Source organism: Cololabis saira, chromosome 12, assembly GCF_033807715.1.
Source record: "Cololabis saira isolate AMF1-May2022 chromosome 12, fColSai1.1, whole genome shotgun sequence".
Lineage (NCBI taxonomy): Eukaryota > Metazoa > Chordata > Actinopteri > Beloniformes > Belonidae > Cololabis > Cololabis saira.
This window is the reverse complement of record NC_084598.1, coordinates 7,640,843-7,653,714: the sequence shown is the minus strand read 5'-3', so window position 1 is coordinate 7,653,714 and position 12,872 is coordinate 7,640,843.

The following is a 12,872-nucleotide window of genomic DNA, read 5'->3' as shown; positions in this document are numbered from 1 at the left end:
TGGCATTAAGGCACCCATAGGTGATGTGGCAGGAAGACTGACTGCAGGGCAGCCGCTTGACCGTCTGCTGATCAAAGTGCTCACGCGCAGTGATTTCATACTAAGATGGAAGATTTCAAAGAGCCCTCTTGTGATCTCTTTAACTTTTTCCCCCCCTCTAGTTATATTTGAAGATATCATGAGGGAATGTGGCAACCTGTCCATTCTACTGAGTCTTCATTCCCTCTCTCCCGTCACGCGTGTAAGCAATCAGCCTGAGCACAGATGAAAACAAATACCAGGAAATAACTGGATGAGAGACAAATTGCGAGTTTTCTGCCAGTGAATTATGTTCCAGGTAATACTTTTTGGTTGCTTAGAATACAAAACAACAGCAAAAAGATAACAGATAAACATAATCTCAGACACGAATACACAGATTATAGACAAAGCCTTACACATATAGGTCTAAATATAATATACTGCAGCTTTTTAACACGCTTAAAGATTTTTTTTCACAACAAACAGCATCAGCTGAAGTGCTGCTTGCAATATTTAGGCGCAACAACAGTATAACAAAAAGAACAGAGACATAAATAACAATAGCAAGCGAGAGATAAAAGGAGTAATGTTGAAAGTCAAAAACACAAGGGCAAAAATAAAAAGCATACTTACGAATCCATTCTAAAACTATAAAAAGATTTGAGCACAGATTTAGAGCAGTATCTAAGAGATCTGGTGACAGAATATGCCAATAATTTCCAAAAAATTGAAATCAACTATACAAGTCATTTGATGAGCTGATCAATTTGGAGAAATGCAATCTGCACAACACACCGAAGAGTCGGCTGGGACGCACGGATACCTAAAGGCAAGGGGGATGTAGGTTTTCTGGGTTCACAAAAAGATCCAAGTCTGGTTTGTTTTCTTCACTTTCAAGAGCAAAAGTGGTGATGGGTGAAGTCAAGGTTTTAGAAGGACAGTTAACAAGCCACAAGCCGGTGGATGACATCAGCAGCCTGTCATCTCACCCTGATGACACTTACTTCCACTTCAGGAGTTCCTGTAGCATCTCTGGGAGCATGTAAATCAAGCGTCCGTCAGCTCGAGTTTGCAATGACCTTGACAGTATTTGATGCCGTGGCAAATACTCTCTTTTAGCCCAAATCTGAATGTAAGAGGAGCAGCAGTGGAATGATTTGTGGGATATCTATTATAACCTGTTGTTTCTTCTGTCACTTTACGTTTGGTTCTTCTGCTTGACAACACTGTGTTTTTAATTTCTACCCTCACTTGCCCTTTGGTTAGGAATGTCCGCAACTTGGTCAGCTTTAAACAACAACAACAACAACCAAAAAATAAATACATTTAAAAAAAAATCTCATTAAAATATGAGCTTTAGGGTTACAAGTGATCCCTGACAATCATAAGCTTCATGCAAAGTAGTATGTTGGAATTTGTTGAGAGTAATACTACCAAGCTCCTATCTTCCACATATACTGTAAAATCTATAGAGGGAATGCATTGATGTCACATTCCTACTGGACCAGCCCCCTTACTCACACTGAGTGGCAAAAACAGCTGCAACTAGTGGAGAAGACGGGATAACAGTCGATTATGGGCTTAAATTAGCGTCAGTTGGACTTGACAGTGACCCGTACAGTTACCTCAAGAACCAGTGGTCCATGGACATTAATATTTGGTACAGTTAACAAGAACCAGTGGTCCATGGACATTAATATTTGGCCACAAATCCAGTTTCCTGATATTTATATGTACTTAATTTCTACGCCGGGGAAATACACGAAGCAAAGCTTGAAGGCTTACAAAAGTCTTGACGCTTGGTCCGACTTCAAGGCAGGATTTGTTGTAGAAATTAAAGTGATGAGGACACCGAACTTTACGATTTGACCGTTTAACGTTAGCTACCCAAAAATCCAACAATACCTGATACAAAATGGGAACCACAAATCCACGTTTCGGTGCCTGGAATCCAGTTGTTTCTGTGAATTGCAGCGATCCATTTGTGTCTTTTACGCTTATTTTTCAGCAGTCTGTAAAACAATAACTCCGATTTCTTGCTAAATCTATGAGTACAGTCGATCACACAACAGCTCTTTCCCATTTTAGATGTTTTCCAGTTGCTCAAACTGAAAGTTTACGCTGACACTCAGTCTTTCTGACACTCAGTCTTTCTGACACTCAGTCTTTCTGACACTCAGTCTTTCTGACACTCAGTCTTTCTGACACTCAGTCTTTCTGCCACTCAGTGGGCATAACCCGCTGTGAAGTCGCATCTCTGACGTCATGCGCATTCCCTCTATTTACAGTAAATGAACGACAGGAGAATATTGTAACATGTAAATGCAGTGCATCGAGACATTTGAGGGGTTCTCAAGTGTGTGGTGTGTCTCCTTGGAAAAGACTTGTGTGCCACTTGAACTATTAAAAAACGTTATATTGCAATGCGATCAGCCAACGTAAACGTGAATATTTAAAGACATGACACTCAGATTTCTGCAGGTGGTCCAGTGCACCAGTAACGGACCCCTGATGGTGACCATGTGGTGATGAGGGGCCAGTTTTCTGCCACACAGGAAGAGGAATGGAGCAAATTTCAGTCAACAAAATTCACCTAACTGTATAGGTTTAATAGTCATTAACAAAGAGACTTTAATTTCTGTGATCAATTTATCTGTAACCTGATCAGAGAATGCAAATGCCTCTGAAGTTTAAATAAAGATATTGGGCCCAGTTTTTGGGACAAAAGTCTTTTATTGTATTTTTTACAACGTTGTCAGGATTTGTCCGGGCAGAAAATGTAAAGCATTCATTTTCATAAAGATGCAGTCACATGGTAATTGAGAGATACTTTGTTATACTGTAGCTGCTCACAGAAGCACGATAGGAAATGTATGTATTTATTTATTCCTTTCATCCGTCCATGGGCTGCAAGCTTGCGGTCCAATCTCATAAATCAGAATTAAACAAATCATAGATTTAGGTGCCATCAGTCTGGAAACTTGGCTCTTCTAAAATAGCAACGAGAATGTGAGAACGTAGCAAAAGTACAGATGGTCCATCTTCCCAAACACATCAGTGCTGCGATTGAGCTTTCGCACGAGATGAATAATGACGATATGAAAAACAATTAAGGAGTTGTGCCCACAGCACAGAGTAATTTACACTCTGCCCAACTGCAAGGTGAGCAAAAAACAAAATGCCTGAAATAGCAGGCAGGCTTCCAGTCTGTTGCAGTGTTTATGTCTCACGCACTCGCCCAAACACCATCATGGATGCTCATGGATACATTTGTGCACAGCACGGGGGACTAGAATGAGAGTGAAGAAAGAGTGAAAATCAGCAAACATTTCCACTAGATAGTGGACTGTTTTAATAAGACGCTTATCAGAATTTTAATCTCAGGAAATTGCTGGCTATTTATTTCGCTGGGGCTCCTCATTCTGCCTCAGCTCTTGATAAAACATTTTGTTTTAATTAGAGACATTTCCACACTCTGCAAGGGATGACCTCTTATTATTGTGAAGTGGGCCTGCTTAGCCGAGCAAGCAGTCAGGAACAAGCTCCTCCGTGAATCTCAATCATTCCTCATCCACGCTCATCTCAGGGGCCCTGGACCAAATCAAAGGAGTCACTATTAAGCAGAACCAAATTGTTTAATGCAGTAATCTCCTGCATATTTTTCGTTCCTTCCCCATTTCAAATTGAAAATGAGACATGGTGAAAAATATGGTGCATTGTTTTGCATACTAACGAGGGACCTTGGATATGCTTATCCTTCACGGTTAAGGGAATTGGATATGTTCTGCAACAAAAAGAAACATTTTCTGACTCTTAGTGAGAGACAATCACTTTATCCGTAGTATTTATAAGATAGGAGGAAAATCCAGACTGTGTTTGGATGGATTATTGTTCCACCTTAGCTCATGTTTGATACTGACAATTTACAGTACTTATGAGCATGTTTTGCTGAAATGAAACATGATTTTTAGGGTTTAAAACTCATGTGAAGGAGAGAAAGAACAGCATCCTCAATCAGCACGCGGCATCTGCTACTTTCTGCTTCGCATCAACATAAAAACAGATGACATGCACCGAGCCAGCAGATGTACATGGGTGCGGCGCAAAACACTGTAAAATAGTCCAACAAAGTATTGTTGGATCGCTTCCAGGCCGGCGTTTACTTACAGCTCCGAGGCAGACATCAGATCCTTGACAGCTCCTGCTCTCCTCATGTGTCACCTAATTTCATTTGGTCACTTCCAAACTGAAAATAAAGAAAGAAAGAAGAGGGGGAAAAAATAGATGGAAGACAAAGCAATTATATCGACCAGTACATGCCATCATTCCTGATCCCTGTGGTCTTAGAAGGGGAGAGTTGTGAGGGAGAGGATGACACTGATGAGAGCTTACTGCCAGCTGAAGACCAGCCCTGCTCCAGACGGGGATTTACATTTGCCTGCCTGTCTATAACGTATCACACAATCACAGAGATACCTTAATCCAGCTTGTCCTTTAACATCGGGCGCCAGTGGTTCAGCAAAGATATGAAAAATAAATTAGGGATGAAAGAAGTCAACGGGGAATTTCCTGGAACACAACTTGATGTCGTCATTAAAACCTTTATTTTTGCTTTTGGTGTCACAAGTAAGAACAGAAGGAATAGGTCACGCAATCATGTGTTTGTGACCGTACTCATAAGCTTTAATGCAACTCAAAACAAACAAACAGAAAAGTTGGAATGATATGGTAAATTTATAGAAGTAAATCAAAAACAACAGACAATTAACCCTCTAGATATGGAATAAACTCAAGGTATTTCATGTTTTTTTACTGTCAGTATCCCTCATTTTCTTAAGGCAAGGCAAGTTTATTTGTATAGCGCAATTCAAAATAAGGTAATTCAAAGTGCTTTACATCAACATTAAAAGCGGCAAGACACAATTAGAACATAAATAACAAATAAAATGAAATAACATGATAAGAAAGAGGTCAAATAAAAAAGCACAAGTTGTTAAAAAGTAAGGGCAGTAGAGTACAGCAGATACATCTCATTCTTACAATGGCAAGAATTAAGTTTCTACACGGTCAAAACGTACAAAAAACCGGGTCAAATACAGTATTACATGAGTAATCTGTAACGATTCGTAAGGTGAATTAAACCAATTTGACGATTCTACGTCACAATGCCTGCATTCAGGGCTTATCCCTAACTTTGCGCGGTTTTCAAAAAGTATTTAATTTAATAGTACGCTTAAATAACAAATAAAATGAAATAAAATGATAAGAAAAGAGGTAAAATAATAAAAAGCACAAGTTGTTAAAAAATAAGGGCAGTAGAGTACCAACCAGTGGAGGTTTTCAGCTGTTTATTTGTCATAGTCTTGCTGCAAACACATCTTAGGCTGCATGTGCAACAGTACGGGGTTGTCATTATTGCTTTTCCTTTTTTTTTGTTTTTTTAATTCTCCACGCATTCCCTCTTGGGGACGTATCAGGACTGCGGGTTGTCCTGATCCGTCCTGCGAGATGTCTTCTTGAAGGAAGCAGCATATGCTGCTCTAAAATCTCTGGGTAATTTCCTGCATTAATGCCGCCACCACACAAGTGTGAATGACCTTCAGCAAGGGCACACATACTTGTTGCTTGACTACAGCCGTGTTGCTGACCACAATGAGGCGTTGACACCGCCTCAAGACGACATTAACAAGGGCTTTGAAGATTTTCGTTTTATGAGAAATGTATTGATGTAGTTCTGTGTTGTGGCCACCAACAAAGGTTTTGGCTGATGTGATATCAGCTATTGATGAATAACCGTTATAGATGGAATGCCACCTTAAGGATCAGAGAGCACAGATCTCAGCTTAGTCTTGCATCCTTGAATTTTACAAGAGATTTCTTTAAATTTCATGAATTGTCTAACGATATTATGACCTATAGGAAGAAAAATATGCAAATCCCTTCCAACAATTCTTTGAGAATAATTGTTTTTAAACATGTCAAAGATATTTTCAGGCATTGGTTAACAATGTGGAGATTCTTTTTTATGGATAATACTTTTTTGAAAAATCAAACCACCATTGAAATCACCTGTTGACCTGCTTTAAATAACAATGTTTTTTATCACCTCTTTGAGTACTAAATTGCTCTCTTTTGGTATAAGTTTAGTGCCTGAAATGCAAAAATGAATGTAAGCCCAAATTAATGAATTCAATTAAATTTATGAGGAAAAAATTAACAAACCATGAAATATTTGTGTACATACCGTCTGCAAAGAAATAAAAATCATGACACTCCCCAAGCATTTTCATTATTTTTCTGAATTTGAATTGTACAAATAGCAAAATCAAAACCAATAGTCTCGACATGATCCATGATTCTTTCTCACCAACAATAATTACAAGGGATATTTATCATGTACATGGCTTCAGGGATGTTTTGAAGGTTGAGCTCTGAGCTTCATTCTCTTGTAGACAGATTTAGCCAAGGAACAAGTTATCCATTGCTTTACCAAATAAAAAATTCAAATCGGATTAATTCAAAGTTTCATTCCTCAACCATGAATTATTCACCACTGAAATAACCAAAGCACTACCAAATGTTCCTGTAGGAGTTCTGAGCTATCATTACCCATAAAAATGATATTAAATATGTACGTCTTGCCTGAGGACTGCCTTTAAAATTCCACATCTGTTCTCCCAAAGACATCTCTGAGACACACCACATTTACAACTTTCACTGAATGCATGCCAAACAGTTCTAAGTGCACGGTGAAATGCACGGAAACGTGCGTCAGTTTAAGCATGCGATGAATAAACACACTCTGATAACATGAGAACGAGTCAAACCAAAAGTGGTGCCTTTTGAATAAAGTAAATAAGAATGGAAATGCATTTGGGGAATAAGGCTCGCTCTGTTTCTGAGAAGAAGAAAAAAAAGATTGAATCTCCATATTTAGATTGAGTATTGTGGCTTTTTTTAACTTCTCCAAGTCACAGGAGGAAAACAATAGCAGAAATTGCACATTCTTGGATAAGGTGGGCGATGTGTTTGAAACACCGGGCCGGCGTGAGCACATGCTAGCTAGCAGATATTGTCCAGTGTTTGACCGTGACTATAATACTTCTGAAGTCTTATGGCTATGGCTGCCACCTTTCAGAAATAGAAATAAGGGACGGCCCGATTTCAGCCGTGCAGGCGCCAAAAAAAGGGACATCCCCAAAACTTCTAGACTGCATAGAAATGTATTTATTTTATATGAAAAAACTAAATGCTTGGATTTAAAGTGCTTTAATAGCATTGAACTTGCATGACTGTACAGACAGCCAACCATATAGCAACTGAAATAGCCTCCTATTCTACTGTATGTATGTCCACATCAGCCCAGATGTAGAATACAGCTACAGGTGAAGGTCGGAAAATTAGAATATGGTGTAAAAATGTATTTATTTCAATAATTCAACTTAAAAGGTGAAACTAATACATTACATAGTCTCATTACATGCAAAGTAAGATGTGTTAAACCTTTATTTGTTATAATGTTGATGATTGAATTGTTTATTGATCTCATAATATAGAGATTTTTTTTTATTTGGGGTTTTTATAAACTTTATAAACCAAAATCACCAAAATTATAACAAATAAAGGCTTGAAATATCTCACTTTGAATGTAGTGGGAAATAATATATTTGTTTCACCTTTAGTTGAATCTACTACAAATGAAGTTTTGCAATATATTCAAAGTTTTCCGCCCTTCACCTGTATATTATATTATGGCATCAATAAATAAGAGCATAATATATGTCCGTATTGGTTCAATACGGAACGCAACTTTTTTTTTTTATTAATCTTTTTATTTGTATTTTTTAGGCAATAACAGAATGGTAAAAAAACAGAAATCAAAACCAACCCTATCGAATATGCCATCTTTTAAACCCCAACCCACCCACAATTGCATGGCTGTACAAAATAATATATAAATGTGCAGAGAGAAAAAAAAAAACCTACAGTACAATAATACAAAAACAGATTGGAACGCAACGTTTAATTCCCAATTACGTAACAATTCCGTATTTCAAGGGACGGTGGCGAGCCTGGTCCTGGCTGAAGCGTCACCTCGCAGTTCTTCAGTGAGATGCAACAGAACTAATAAAGCAGCGATGATAACTTTTCTCTTTGACTTTAGATCCTCATAAAGAATCTGCTGGATAGATCTCTGACGATGCAGACGCTCGACACGGCGGCACACAAAAGTAAGCATCATTTAGAAGTCTTCTCTGTATTTTTCTGTATTCTTTTTTCCTTCAACTGCATGGTTTTGGTTCTCTTTTTACATCTGTATGTGTGTGCATAGCATGTGTGTGAGAAACTGAGAACATATCAGGATATTCCTCCACAGGGAGCTGCAACCAGCCAGGCTCTTCTGAGATCCTCAGTAATGCTACTATTTCTGTGCAGCCTGGCCTGGCATGTTCCCTGCATGTGCTGCACAGCAAACGCCGCTGATGGCGGGGAGTCTCCACCATTTCCAAAGACAACTCTGTCAGCACTGATCCCTCGCTCTTGTTTCAAGGCTTTTATGTTCTTTTCTTTTTTCTGAAAGCATGTTGTTGGAAAATCTTTGCGATAACAGCAGATGCTAAGCAGAAGAAAAAGCAACACATTTTTTGCTTGAGCAGCCACTTTCCAGAGAAATGCAGAGCAAGGTTTTGTTCTCTCTTGTACAAACATTGGACGAGTGGCTACAGTTGTAAAATCTACATGAAAGAGTCGACGTGTGTGGCGGCAATTTAGCTTTTTTCAGGTTGTCTTTTTTATTTTGTTGGTCATCACTATGCATTTTTAAACACATTTTTGCATAATTTCATGCACACTTGTGACAGTTTGGACAGTCTCTCTTCTCTTTAGTGCAGCAGTAATGAAAAAAATGTCATTCATATTCTTTGAAAATCAAATTTAATGAAGGTTGTTCAGTGAGAATATTCCAAAAAGGCCATTGGTAAAACATCTCACTGTAATAGTGTCTACACTCAGTGTGCTGATGCCTATCTCCTGCGTGGATATGACACGCTTTTAGGGCATTTATGCTGCAGTGATGAATATCCTACATTTAACGGCTCTGAAAGCTTGTGCACTTCACTTGTCAAACCTTTCTTTCCCAGCCATGCGCACATGTGAATAATGGCTGAACCCAGTTCTGTTGAATTGCGACTGGATTCTGCTGGTGCTGCCATGCTTCTCTCTGACCGGAGGGCTAATGAAGTTTGAATGAGTTTTGGAGCAGAAATATAATTCATTCTTGCTTGAATGATGTGTACAAAGGCAGGCTCGCTGTGCTCAGTGAAGTGGCCAAAGATGAACAAGTAAAAATGAGACAAAACCAGCAAAACCATGTTTCTTTCTATTTTTGAAAGTTTGGGCTTCTGTCAGACCAGAGGGGAGTTAATCACTGATGTTTTGTCCATTGGACATCTGTGAAGATCAATGTTTATTTAATTTAAGGTTGGATTTTTATACTTGCAAGTTTCACATAACTTGAGAAAAAAATGGAATTGTGTTTAAAATACGTAATTATTTGAGAAAAGCTGTGATTTTGTTCAAATAGTCACAACAAAATATTTATTTATTTAAAAATGATATTGCATAAAGCAAATCTTCCTCTTTTGTGTTTCTACCTACAAACCTACCTTATTGTGCACTTCGAGAAAAAAGTCAAAATGTCGAGAAAAAAGTCGAAATGTCGAGAATAATGTTGAAATACAATTTCAAGAATAAAGTCAAAATTTTGTGTATAAAGTCGAAATTTCGTGAATAAAGTCGGAATTTCGAGAATAAAGTTGAAATACATTTCGACTTTTTTCTCGAAATTTGACTTCAACATTAATCTCAACATTTCGACTTTTTTCTCGACATTTTCACTTTTTTCTCGAAGTGCATAATAAAAAAAAAATCTTCCTCCTCTAAAATATTATTGTTATTTTTCTCCTGCCTGGCCCTAATACTCTTCTGTATCTTCCTGTCACGTGACCCATTTTCAAGCTTTATTTGTTGAATGGATGGCTTCACATTTGAATCTGGCATCATTTGTATGTTGAGGGGTGCATGGTTGACAATGTGTGACAGAGTTCCCAGTTCCTGCAGCTGGAAAAACAACCCAAACCATTTACCCTCCTTCGTGTCGACACACACCTAAGTGCTCCAAAGCAGCGAGGTGCCAAAACATCTGCTCTTTTAGAGGTGGCCACACTTGCTGTTGATCAGTTAATCAAGAGCATTTAAGCTGCAGTTGACTACTACTTACTGGTACTATCTAAGGCCCCATTTACACGTAGCAAAAACGGCGGTGTTTTCATGCGTTTTGGCCGTTCGTTTACACGAAAACGAAGCTCAAAGTCACCAAAAACTATCTTTTCTGAAAACTCCGGCCAAAGTGGAGATTTGCAAAAAACTCCGTCTTCAAGTTTGCTTATAAACAGAGGGAAACGGACATTTAGGCTTCAGAACGTCACATTATGCGACAGAAACGTCACCAGAGTCATGAGTGCGACCTGTGTTTACAATGTGTTTGGTCACCGTCAATATTTTCTTGTATTTTACCTGTTTTATATTCTAAAGTCAGACTTAAAAGTAACTCCACTTCTCTGTCACTCCAAACGAAAGACTCTCGTTCATCTTGGAAGTAACTGGAAGTTACTCGTGTCATTTGTTGATGTTTTTTTCCAGGATTCTGATTGGCTAGCATGACTTTATCTTCTCGTTACACTGCCCCCTGTAGGTCTGGCTGCTCATAGCACCTTAACAACGTATTTATGGGTTTGTGTAAATGAAGAGATTTTTCAAAACGTAGATGGGGAAATATACGTTTTTGTAAATATCCGGCTATGTGTAAACGTGGCCTTTATTTCTGTGGATTAGTTTTATATCTTGGTCTAATTTGTTTTTAATAAACACTGAGACAATGTTGTGTTTATTTATCAAATCATTAGACCTTTTGAGGACCGGATGACTTTTTTTTAATATCCTCATGTACAACATTTGAAGAGGGTACACTTTCACATGACTTTGTCTGCTGGTAGCCCCCTTTATATAGTAAAATACAGATGTATAACACAGATAAACATTTAAAAATAATTTCATTAAAAATGTCCCCTTATTTTGCTTTGCTACTTTTATAGTGGATGCAGCACTGCTTTTCTAAGTGGTACATTACAATGTCTATAAATATTTGTTAAGGTTCTTAGGGAGAGCCAACGAGTTTGGGTGTAACCTGTTACAGCTCTGAAACACGGCAATTAAACATTTATGAAGCATGTCAACAAGGTGGGTAGATAAGCAGCAGTAAACGGCGCAGTAGCCATGTTGAGCTGGGCGGCTGCTGAACTCCTCACAGCTCCATCAGCACACGTTGTTTAACACCATTACCAGGGAACCAAGAGAATGGGCCTTTAATTGCTCTTTTAATTGCAGTGTAAATCCAAGTGGCAAATGTGACCATCAAAGAACAATTTCCCCCTGAACCGCGGCTCATCGGCAACTCCAGTTGGATGTGAGACTTTCTCTGCATGGAACGGATGGAGGAGCGTGTTGGAACAGATCCCCCTCCTTTGGTATCGTTCCATGAAACTGATAACATTCAGGTCCCGGCGAGTCATCCATGGAAGCTTTTTCAAATAATAGCACCGGTCCGTGGAAATGTGAAGCTATCATGCGCTGACCATTGACACGGGCACTTTACCTTCTGTCATTTCCTTTCATACCAGCTGTATGAATTTGTGATGATTCCTTCCGTATTTTTTCAAATGTTACAATAGCTTATCACGCTCCCAGCAGACTCACATATAGGACTGTTCTGCTGGGTGATCAAGCCTGGAATTTGCATGTGCAGGTTTGTCAATTTCAGTGATGGAGAGTCATATTTGAGAATCTCATACCATCTCATGGAGGTAAGTTCTGCAGCCGGGCACCGTTCGATTTCTCCTCATTTTTCCGATGACAGGGAGAATAAGCTGCCAGTCAGCCCCGGCCGTCCTGTCCACCTGCAGGACTGGTGATTTGCCTTTAAGCCGCCGGGGGCTGATTGATTCCTGACTGAAAGCTTCAGGCACATGACTGACACCACATGATTACTATTCACGTATAACAACATTTTGCCAGACTGCAGACCTCATTGTGCCATGACCACGGACAGGGAAGCAGCAAACATTAGGATACGTTATACTGTAGGTCTCTGAAATCTTTCACACTTGTATCCACCGTCAGTGTCTTGTTGCAAAAATCCAAAATGTATTAACTATGAAATGCATTTCTAATAAAAAACAAAAAGTCGTAATGAATTCTAGGAGATCTCAGTTGTAATGTAGCAGAAAGCTGCATCACAAAAACAAAAATGAGAAAAAACACATATTTTTCTGCCGTTTGAAACCTTAAGTTATTTCCACCATGTGCAAATGCCATCTTGTGTGTTTTGTCATGGATAAAAGACAGAGCAATGAACATCTCTTGACAGTGAAGTCAATTATCCATTTCTTATGTCCCATTGCACCTGCTTCCCCCTGTGGGGAAGGTGGAATTGGATAATAAATGAAAAACTTGCAGCAATTATGATGCCATGCCCTTAGGCTATGCAGTTGGACAGTGGTGCAGTGGTGCAGTGTATCACATACACCCGCTGAGGTGCACACTCACGTACACACAAATATGCAAGCAAAAGAAAAAAAAAAGCCATACAAGCTTGCACTTCTGTTTTCCCTTCAACACACAAGGGCACTCTTCACTTTTAAAGTCTAACCTCTAAACAACCATTAGTATGATTTAAAGATGACTGCTCTCTGCACAACCCATAAAGAAACACTCCTGGGATCAATGTTGTTCTT